The sequence below is a fragment of the Anomaloglossus baeobatrachus genome, chromosome 2 (assembly GCF_048569485.1).
Source record: "Anomaloglossus baeobatrachus isolate aAnoBae1 chromosome 2, aAnoBae1.hap1, whole genome shotgun sequence".
Classification (NCBI taxonomy): Eukaryota; Metazoa; Chordata; class Amphibia; order Anura; family Aromobatidae; genus Anomaloglossus; species Anomaloglossus baeobatrachus.
Window position 1 is genome coordinate 342,032,815 of NC_134354.1, and position 10,819 is coordinate 342,043,633.

The 10,819-nt window shown below is 37.7% G+C and overlaps 2 non-coding genes across 2 annotated transcripts; both read left to right on the forward strand.

Annotated features, from left to right (window-relative positions):
* The first annotated feature begins 6,480 nt into the window (after nucleotides 1–6,480).
* On the forward strand, nucleotides 6,481–6,553 carry TRNAV-CAC (transfer RNA valine (anticodon CAC)). Its single transcript has one exon. It is a non-coding gene; the product is annotated as a tRNA-Val (tRNA).
* A 3,854-nt stretch (nucleotides 6,554–10,407) lies between these two features.
* TRNAV-CAC (transfer RNA valine (anticodon CAC)) lies at nucleotides 10,408–10,480 on the forward strand. The gene has a single exon. It is a non-coding gene; the product is annotated as a tRNA-Val (tRNA).
* The last annotated feature ends 339 nt before the right edge of the window (nucleotides 10,481–10,819 follow it).

Consider the following 10,819-nt stretch of genomic DNA (forward strand, 5'->3'; position numbering starts at 1 on the left):
AGTATAATGGCTGAGTTTAAAAAAGTTTGAGTGTGCAATGCAGGCAGACATGCTGCAAATATGTTTACAATAGTGTGAATAGACAAAAGTACAATAGCCACGTTTAGGATGCCACTAGGTACACTGAGTGTTTGCTAGTATAATGGCTGAGTTTAAAAAAGTTTGAGTGTGCAATGCAGGCAGACGTGCTGCAAATAACGTTCCAATACTGTGAATAGACAAAAGTACAATAGCCACGTTTAGGATACAACTAGGTACACTGAGTGTTTGCTAGTATAATGGCTGAGTTTAAAAAAGTTTGAGTGTGCAATGCAGGCAGACATGCTGCAAATATGTTTACAATAGTGTGAATAGACAAAAGTACAATAGCCACGTTTAGGATGCCACTAGGTACACTGAGTGTTTGCTAGTATAATGGCTGAGTTTAAAAAAGTTTGAGTGTGCAATGCAGGCAGACGTGCTGCAAATAACGTTCCAATACTGTGAATAGACAAAAGTACAATAGCCACGTTTAGGATACAACTAGGTACACTGAGTGTTTGCTAGTATAATGGCTGAGTTTAAAAAAGTTTGAGTGTGCAATGCAGGCAGACATGCTGCAAATATGTTTACAATAGTGTGAATAGACAAAAGTACAATAGCCACGTTTAGGATGCCACTAGGTACACTGAGTGTTTGCTAGTATAATGGCTGAGTTTAAAAAAGTTTGAGTGTGCAATGCAGGCAGACGTGCTGCAAATAACGTTCCAATACTGTGAATAGAAAAAAGTACAATAGCCACGTTTAGGATACAACTAGGTACACTGAGTGTTTGCTAGTATAATGGCTGAGTTTAAAAAAGTTTGAGTGTGCAATGCAGGCAGACATGCTGCAAATATGTTTACAATAGTGTGAATAGACAAAAGTACAATAGCCACGTTTAGGATGCCACTAGGTACACTGAGTGTTTGCTAGTATAATGGCTGAGTTTAAAAAAGTTTGAGTGTGCAATGCAGGCAGACGTGCTGCAAATAACGTTCCAATGTTGTGAATAGACAAAAGTACAATAGCCACGTTTAGGATACAACTAGGTACACTGAGTGTTTGCTAGTATAATGGCCGAGTTTAAAAAAGTTTGAGTGTGCAATGCAGGCAGACATGCTGCAAATATGTTTACAATAGTGTGAATAGACAAAAGTACAATAGCCACGTTTAGGATGCCACTAGGTACACTGAGTGTTTGCTAGTATAAAGGCTGAGTTTAAAAAAGTTTGAGTGTGCAATGCAGGCAGACGTGCTCTGCAAATGTCTTTGCACTAGTGGGACTATAGCAAAGTCCAATAGCCACGTTTAGGATGCCACTAGGTACACTGAGTGTTTGCTAGTCAAATGGCTTAGTTTAAAAAAGTTGGAGTGTGCAATGCAGGCAGACGTGCTCTGCAAATGTCTTTGCACTAGTGGGACTATAGCAAAGTCCAATAGCCACGTTTAGGATGCCACTAGGTACACTGAGTGTTTGCTAGTAAAATGGCTTAGTTTAAAATAGTTGGAGTGTGCAATGCAGGCAGACGTGCTCTGCAAATGTCTTTGCACTAGTGGGACTATAGCAAAGTCCAATAGCCACGTTTAGGATGCCACTAGGTACACTGAGTGTTTGCTAGTAAAATGGCTTAGTTTAAAAAAGTTGGAGTGTGCAATGCAGGCAGACGTGCTCTGCAAATGTCTTTGCACTAGTGGGACTATAGCAAAGTCCAATAGCCACGTTTAGGATGCCACTAGGTACACTGAGTGTTTGCTAGTAAAATGGCTTAGTTTAAAAAAGTTGTAGTGTGCAATGCAGGCAGACGTGCTCTGCAAATGTCTTTGCACTAGTGGGACTATAGCAAAGTCCAATAGCCACGTTTAGGATGCCACTAGGTACGCTGAGTGTTTGCTAGTAAAATGGCTTAGTTTAAAATAGTTGGAGTGTGCAATGCAGGCAGACGTGCTCTGCAAATGTCTTTGCACTAGTGGGACTATAGCAAAGTCCAATAGCCACAGATAGGATGCCACTAGGTACACTGAGTGTTTGCTAGTATAATGGCTTAGTTATAATGAGTTGGAGTGTGCAGAGGACAAGAGGGTACAGTGGCAGGATTGTGGTGCTCTGGGTAGAGGAATGGAAGCCTGCCTTTCTATTCCCTCCTAATGGTGAAATGCAGGGAGGAAATCCCTGACCTTGGCTACACAGACGCTGTTGCTGTTTGCAGGACCTGTCACCTATGGCTCTCTGACCCTGCCGGTTTGAGCCCTTAAAAGGACTGCTAGAAAGTGCACTCCCTAAGCTGTCTAACGCTGTGTATGCAGCGCATACAGCTGTATCGGCTATAGGACTCAGGAGGACGGAGCTGCGACAGTGATGTCTGACACCAAAGAGGCAGAAGGCAGATAATGACGTCCTTGAAGAAAATGTCCGGTTTTATAATGCAGGGACATGTGACATGGACATCCTATCACACATGCCGTTGCTTCTCTGGCTCAAAGTCCACTTAGCTGTGTGTGTGTCTGGGATTGGCTGACATGCTGGCCCGCCCCACAAGACGCGCGCGCTTAGGGAAGGAAGACAAGAAAAAAAAAAAAAAAATGGCGATCGCCATTATACAAACAGCAGTCATCTGAAGGCGCTGTTCACATACACTGAAATGTGATAATAGTGTGATTCACAGAGTGACTTACACTATTACAGCAGAAACCAAGCTATGATTTAGCTTGTTTTTTGCTGCTAGAACCGTTCTCGAACGTTTCTAGAACTATCGAGCTTTTGCAAAAAGCTCGAGTTCTAGTTCGATCTAGAACATGCCCCAAAATCACTCGAGCCTAGAACTGGAGAACCACGAACCACGAACCGCGCTCAACTCTAGTCCTGGGTTCAATCCCCAGTGAAACCAATCTCTTCTTGGTGTTGAAATAATACCCTATCCAACTACAATATATGAATTTCTTGGCTTTGTTGCCGAATAACAGGATGTTTTGTCTTCCATCACCAACAGAACTTTGAATTTTTTTTTTTTTCTCTCTTTGTCAAAATCGTCTCCAATTGCCATTGCTTTGCAGGATTTCACAGGTTTCAAAGTGTAGTGGTCATCACGTCTGCTTAACATGCAGGTGGTCCTGGGTTCAATCCCCAGTGAAACCAATCTGTTCTTGGTGTTGAAATAATACCCTATGCAACTACAATATATGAAGTTCTTGGCATTGTTGCCGAATGACGGGATGTTTTGGCTTCCATCACCAATAGAACTACGAATTATTTTTTTCCCTGGTGGACAAAACTCGTCTCTAATTGCCATTACTTTGCAGGATTTCACAGGTTTCAAAGTGTAGTAGTCATCACGTCTGCTTCACACGCATAATGTCCTGGGTTCAATCCCCAGTAAAGACAAGCCGTTTTCGCTGTTGAAGTAATTTGCTATCAACCTGTAATATCTAAAATCCTTGCTTTCATTGCCAAATGACAATACATTTTGGCTTCCATCACAAAGAACTACGATTTTGGCTTTCTTTTTTATTGACCATTTTAGCAGAAAACATAATCCCATATTATAAAAATCCTGTTTGTTTTAAAATATATAGTTCCCATAAATACAAAAGCAAACGACTAAACTGTGTAGAAAAAAGTAACACAATCAATGTAAACTTCAATTTAAGCAATATCCCTTTGTATGAATAAAACTGGTAAAATATGTAATAAAAATTGTAAATGTTTCATTACCAAAAATACTTTCCTTCAGCAATAAAAAGGCCCCGTCAGTCACAATTCTGCTCTGCTAGCCAATACACAGTAACTTTTCATTAGGATTCATAGTGTAGTGGTCATCACGTCTGCTTAACACGCAGAAAGTCTTGGGTTTAATCCCCAGTAAAACCAGTCTGTTCTTGGTGTTAAAATAATACCCTATCCAACTACAATACATGAAGTTCTTGGCTTTGTTGCCGAATGACAGGATGTTTTAGCTTCCATAACCAACAGAACTACGAATTTTTTTTTTTTCCTGGCAGTCAAAACTCGTCTCTAATTGCCATTACTTTGCAGGATTTCACAGGTTTTAAAGTGTGGTGGTCATCAAGTCTGCTTCATATGCAGAACATTCTGGATTCAATACCCAGTTAAACCAATCTGTTTTCGGTGTTGAAGTAATTTGCTATCAACCTGTAAAGTATGAAATTCTTGGTTTCGTTGCCAAATGACAATACATTTTGGCTTCTATCACAAGGAGAACTACGATTTTGGGTTTCTTTTTTATTGAACATTTTAGCAGAAAACATAATCCCATATTATAAAAAAACCTGTTTGTTTTAAAATATATAGTTCCCATAAATACAAAAGCAAACGACTAAGCAATGTAGAAAAAAGTAACACATTCAATGTAAACTTCAATTTAAGCAATATCCCTTTGTAGGAATACAACTCGTAAAATATGTAATAAAAATTGGAAATGTTTCATTACCAAAAATACTTTCCTTCAGCAATAAAAAGGCCCTGTCAGTCACAATTCTGCTCTGCTAGCCAATACACAGTAACTTTTCATCAGGATTCATAGTGTAGTGGTCATCATGTCTGCTTAACACGTAGAAGGTCCTGGGTTTAATCCCCAGTAAAACCAGTCTGTTCTTGGTGTTGAAATAATACCCTGTCAAACTACAATATATGAAGCTCTTGGCTTTGTTGCAGAATGATGGGATGTTTTGGCTTCCATCACCAACAGAACTACGAATTATTTTTTTTTCCTGGCAGTCAAATTTCGTGTCTAATTGCCATTACTTTGCAGGAATCACAGGTTTTAAAGTGTGGTTGTCATCAAGTCTGCTTCATATGCAGAATGTTCTGGGTTCAATACCCAGTGAAACCAATCTGTTTTCGGTGTTGAAGTAATTTCCTATCATCCTGTAAAGTATGAAATTTTTGGTTTCGTTGCCAAATGACAATACATTTTGGCTTCTATCACAAGGAGAACTACGATTTTGGGTTTCTTTTTTATTGAACATTTTAGCAGAAAACATAATCCCATATTATAACAATCCTGTTTGTTTCAAAATTTATAGTTCCCATAAATACAAAAGCAAACGATTAAACTGTGTAAAAAAAAGTAACACATTCAATGTAAACTTCATTTTAAGCAATATCCCTTTGTAGGAATAAAACTGGTAAAATATGTAATAAAAATTGTAAATGTTTCATTACCAAAAACAATTTTCTTCAGCAATAAAAAGGCCCCGTCAGTTACAATTCTGCTCTGCTTGCCAATACACAGTAACTTTCCAGAAGGTTTCATAGTGTAGTAGTCATCACGTCTGCTTAACACTGGTTCAATCCCCAGTAAAAGCAATCTGTTCTTGGTGTTGAAATAATACTCTATCAAACTACAATATATGAAGTTCTTTGCTTTGTTGCCAAATTATGGGATGTTTTGGCTTCCATCACCAACAGAACTAATAATTTTTTTCCCCTGGCTGTCAAAACTCGTTTTCAATTGCCATTGCTTTGCAGGATTTCACAGGTTTCATAGTGTAGTGGTCATCACGTCTGCTTAACACGCAGAAGGTCCTGGGTTCAATCCCCAATGAAACCAGTCTCTTCTTGGTGTTAAAATAATACCCTATCCGACAGCAATACATGAAGTTCTTGGCTTTGTTGCCGAATGACGGGACGTTTTAACTTCCATAACCAACAGAACTACGAATTTTTTTTTTTCCTGGCAGTCAAATTTCGTCTCTAATTGCCATTACCTTGCAGGAATCACCGGTTTTAAAGTGTGGTGGTCATCAAGTTTGCTTCATATGCAGAACGTTCTGGGTTCAATACCCAGTGAAACCAATCTGTTTTCGGTGTTATAGTAATTTCCTATTAACCTGTAAAGTATGAAATTCTTGGTTTCGTTGCCAAATGACAATACATTTTGGCTTCTATCACAAGGAGAACTACGATTTTGGGTTTCTTTTTTATTGAACATTTTAGCAGAAAACATAATCCCATATTATAACAATCCTGTTTGTTTCAAAATTTATAGTTCCCATAAATACAAAAGCAAACGATTAAACTGTGTAGAAAAAAGTAACACTTTCAATGTAAACTTCAATTTAAGCAATATCCCTTTGTAGGAATAAAACTGGTAAAATATGTAATAAAAATTGTAAATGTTTCATTACCAAAAACACTTTTCTTCAGCAATAAAAAGGCCCCATCAGTTACAATTCTGCTCTGCTTGCCAATACACAGTAACTTTCCAGAAGGTTTCATAGTGTAGTAGTCATCACGTCTGCTTAACACTGGTTCAATCCCAAGTAAAAGCAATCTGTTCTTGGTGTTGAAATAATACCCTATCAAACTACAATATATGAAGTTCTTGGCTTTGTTGCCGAATGATGGGATGTTTTGGCTTCCATCACCAACAGAACTAATAATTTTTTTCCCCTGGCGGTCAAAACTCGTTTTCAATTGCCATTGCTTTGCAGGATTTCACAGGTTTCATAGTGTAGTGGTCATCACGTCTGCTTCACACGCAGAAGGTCCTGGGTTCAATCCCCAGTGAAACCAATCCATTTTCGCTGTTGAAGTAATTTGCTATCAACAGGATTTCACAGGTTTCATAGTGTAGTGGTCATCACGTCTGCTTAACACGCAGAAGGTCCTGGGTTTAATCCCCAGTAAAACCAGTCTGTTCTTGGTGTTGAAATAATACCCTATCCAACTGCAATACATGAAGTTCTTGGCTTTGTTGCCGAATGACGGGATGTTTTAGCTTCCATAACCAACAGAACTACGAATTTTTTTTTTTTCCTGGCAGTCAAATTTCGTCTCTAATTGCCATTACTTTGCAGGAATCACAGTTTTTAAAGTGTGGTGGTCATCAAGTCTGCTTCATATGCAGAACGTTCTGGGTTCAATACCCAGTGAAACCAATCTGTTTTCGCTGTTGAAGTAATTTCCTATTAACCTGTAAAGTATGAAATTCTTGGTTTCGTTGCCAAATGCCAATACATTTTGGCTTCTATCACAAGGAGAACTACGATTTTGGGTTTCTTTTTTATTGAACATTTTAGCAGAAAACATAATCCCAGATTATAACAATCCTGTTTGTTTCAAAATTTATAGTTCCCATAAATACAAAAGCAAACGATTAAACTGTGTAGAAAAAAGTAACACATTCAATGTAATCTTCAATTTAAGCAATATCCCTTTGTAGGAATAAAACTGGTAAAATATGTAATAAAAATTGTAAATGTTTCATTACCAAAAACACTTTTCTTCAGCAATAAAAAGGCCCCATCAGTTACAATTCTGCTCTGCTTGCCAATACACAGTAACTTTCCAGAAGGTTTCATAGTGTAGTAGTCATCACATCTGCTTAACACTGGTTCAATCCCCAGTAAAAGCAATCTGTTCTTGGTGTTGAAATAATACCCTATCAAACTACAATATATGAAGTTCTTGGCTTTGTTGCCAAATGATGGGATGTTTTGGCTTCCATCACCAACAGAACTAATAATTTTTTTCCCCTGGCTGTCAAAACTCGTTTTCAATTGCCATTGCTTTGCAGGATTTCACAGGTTTCATAGTGTAGTGGTCATCACGTCTGCTTAACACGCAGAAGGTCCTGGGTTCAATCTTTTTTATTGAACATTTTAGCAGAAAACATAATCCCATATTATAACAATCCTGTTTGTTTCAAAATTTATAGTTCCCATAAATACAAAAGCAAACGATTAAACTGTGTAGAAAAAAGTAACACATTCAATGTAATCTTCAATTTAAGCAATATCCCCTTGTAGGAATAAAACTGGTAAAATATGTAATAAAAATTGTAAATGTTTCATTACCAAAAACACTTTTCTTCAGCAATAAAAAGGCCCCGTCCGTTACAATTCTGCTCTGCTTGCCAATACATAGTAACTTTCCAGAAGGTTTCATAGTGTAGTAGTCATCACGTCTGCTTAACTCTGGTTCAATCCCCAGTAAAAGCAATATGTTCTCGGTGTTGAAATAATACCCTATCAAACTACAATATATGAAGTTCTTGGCTTTGTTGCCGAATGATGGGATGTTTTGGCTTCCATCACCAACAGAACTAATAATTTTTTTCCCCTGGCGGTCAAAACTCGTTTTCAATTGCCATTGCTTTGCAGGATTTCACAGGTTTCATAGTGTAGTGGTCATCACGTCTGCTTCACACGCAGAAGGTCCTGGGTTCAATCCCCAGTGAAAACAATCTGTTTTCGCTGTTGAAGTAAATTGCTATCAACAGGATTTCACAGGTTTTATAGTGTAGTGGTCATCACGTCTGCTTAACACGCAGAAGGTCCTGGGTTTAATCCCCAGTAAAAACCAGTCTGTTCTTGGTGTTGAAATAATACCCTATCCAACTGCAATACATGAAGTTCTTGGCTTTGTTGCCGAATGACGGGATGTTTTAGCTTCCATAACCAACAGAACTACGAATTTTTTTTTTTCCTGGCAGTCAAATTTCGTCTCTAATTGCCATTACTTTGCAGGAATCACCGGTTTTAAAGTGTGGTGGTCATCAAGTTTGCTTCATATGCAGAACGTTCTGGGTTCAATACCCAGTGAAACCAATCTGATTTCGGTGTTAAAGTAATTTCCTATTAAAGTGTAAAGTATGAAATTCTTGGTTTCGTTGCCAAATGACAATACATTTTGGCTTCTATCACAAGGAGAACTACGATTTTGGGTTTCTCTTTTATTGAACATTTTAGCAGAAAACATAATCCCATATTATAACAATCCTGTTTGTTTCAAAATTTATAGTTCCCATAAATACAAAAGCAAACGATTAAACTGTGTAGAAAAAAGTAACACATTCAATGTAATCTTCAATTTAAGCAATATCCCTTTGTAGGAATAAAACTGGTAAAATATGTAATAAAAATTGTAAATGTTTCATTACCAAAAACACTTTTCTTCAGCAATAAAAAGGCCCCATCAGTTACAATTCTGCTCTGCTTGCCAATACACAGTAACTTTCCAGAAGGTTTCATAGTGTAGTAGTCATCACATCTGCTTAACACTGGTTCAATCCCCAGCAAAAGCAATCTGTTCTTGGTGTTGAAATAATACCCTATCAAACTACAATATATGAAGTTCTTGGCTTTGTTGCCGAATGATGGGATGTTTTGGCTTCCATCACCAACAGAACTAATAATTTTTTCCCCTGGCTGTCAAAACTCGTTTTCAATTGCCATTGCTTTGCAGGATTTCACAGGTTTCATAGTGTAGTGGTCATCACGTCTGCTTCACACGCAGAAGGTCCTGGGTTCAATCTTTTTTATTGAACATTTTAGCAGAAAACATAATCCCATATTATAACAATCCTGTTTGTTTCAAAATTTATAGTTCCCATAAATACAAAAGCAAACGATTAAACTGTGTAGAAAAAAGTAACACATTCAATGTAATCTTCAATTTAAGCAATATCCCTTTGTAGGAATAAAACTGGTAAAATATGTAATAAAAATTGTAAATGTTTCATTACCAAAAACACTTTTCTTCAGCAATAAAAAGGCCCCATCAGTTACAATTCTGCTCTGCTTGCCAATACACAGTAACTTCCCAGAAGATTTCATAGTGTAGTAGTCATCACGTCTGCTTAACACTGATTCAATCCCCAGTAAAAGCAATCTGTTTTTGGTGTTGAAATAATACCCTATCAAACTACAATATATGAAGTTCTTGACTTTGTTGCCGAATGATGGGGTGTTTTGGCTTCCATCACCAACAGAACTAATAATTTTTTTCCCCTGGCTGTCAAAACTCGTTTTCAATTGCCATTGCTTTGCAGGATTTCACAGGTTTCATAGTGTAGTGGTCATCACGTCTGCTTCACACGCAGAAGGTCCTGGGTTCAATCTTTTTTATTGAACATTTTAGCAGAAAACATAATCCCATATTATAACAATCCTGTTTGTTTCAAAATTTATAGTTCCCATAAATACAAAAGCAAACGATTAAACTGTGTAGAAAAAAGTAACACATTCAATGTAATCTTCAATTTAAGCAATATCCCTTTGTAGGAATAAAACTGGTAAAATATGTAATAAAAATTGTAAATGTTTCATTACCAAAAACACTTTTCTTCAGCAATAAAAAGGCCCCATCAGTTACAATTCTGCTCTGCTTGCCAATACACAGTAACTTTCCAGAAGGTTTCATAGTTTAGTAGTCATCACGACTGCTTAACACTGGTTCAATCCCCAGTAAAAGCAATCTGTTCTTGGTGTTGAAATAATACCCTATCAAACTACAATATATGAAGTTCTTGGCTTTGTTGCCGAATGATGGGATGTTTTGGCTTCCATCACCAACAGAACTAATAATTTTTTTCCCCTGGCGGTCAAAACTCGATTTCAACTGCCATTGCTTTGCAGGATTTCACAGGTTTCATAGTGTAGTGGTCATCACGTCTGCTTCACACGCAGAAGGTCCTGGGTTCAATCCCCAGTGAAACCAATCCGTTTTCGCTGTTGAAGTAATTTGCTATCAACAGGATTTCACAGGTTTCATAGTGTAGTGGTCATCACGTCTGCTTAACACGCAGAAGGTCCTGGGTTTAATCCCCAGTAAAACCAGTCTGTTCTTGGTGTTGAAATAATACCCTATCCAACTGCAATACATGAAGTTCTTGGCTTTGTTGCCGAATGACGGGATGTTTTAGCTTCCATAACCAACAGAACTACGAATTTTTTTTTTTCCTGGCAGTCAAATTTCGTCTCTAATTGCCATTACTTTGCAGGAATCACAGGTTTTAAAGTGTGGTGGTCATCAAGTCTGCTTCATATGCAGAACGTT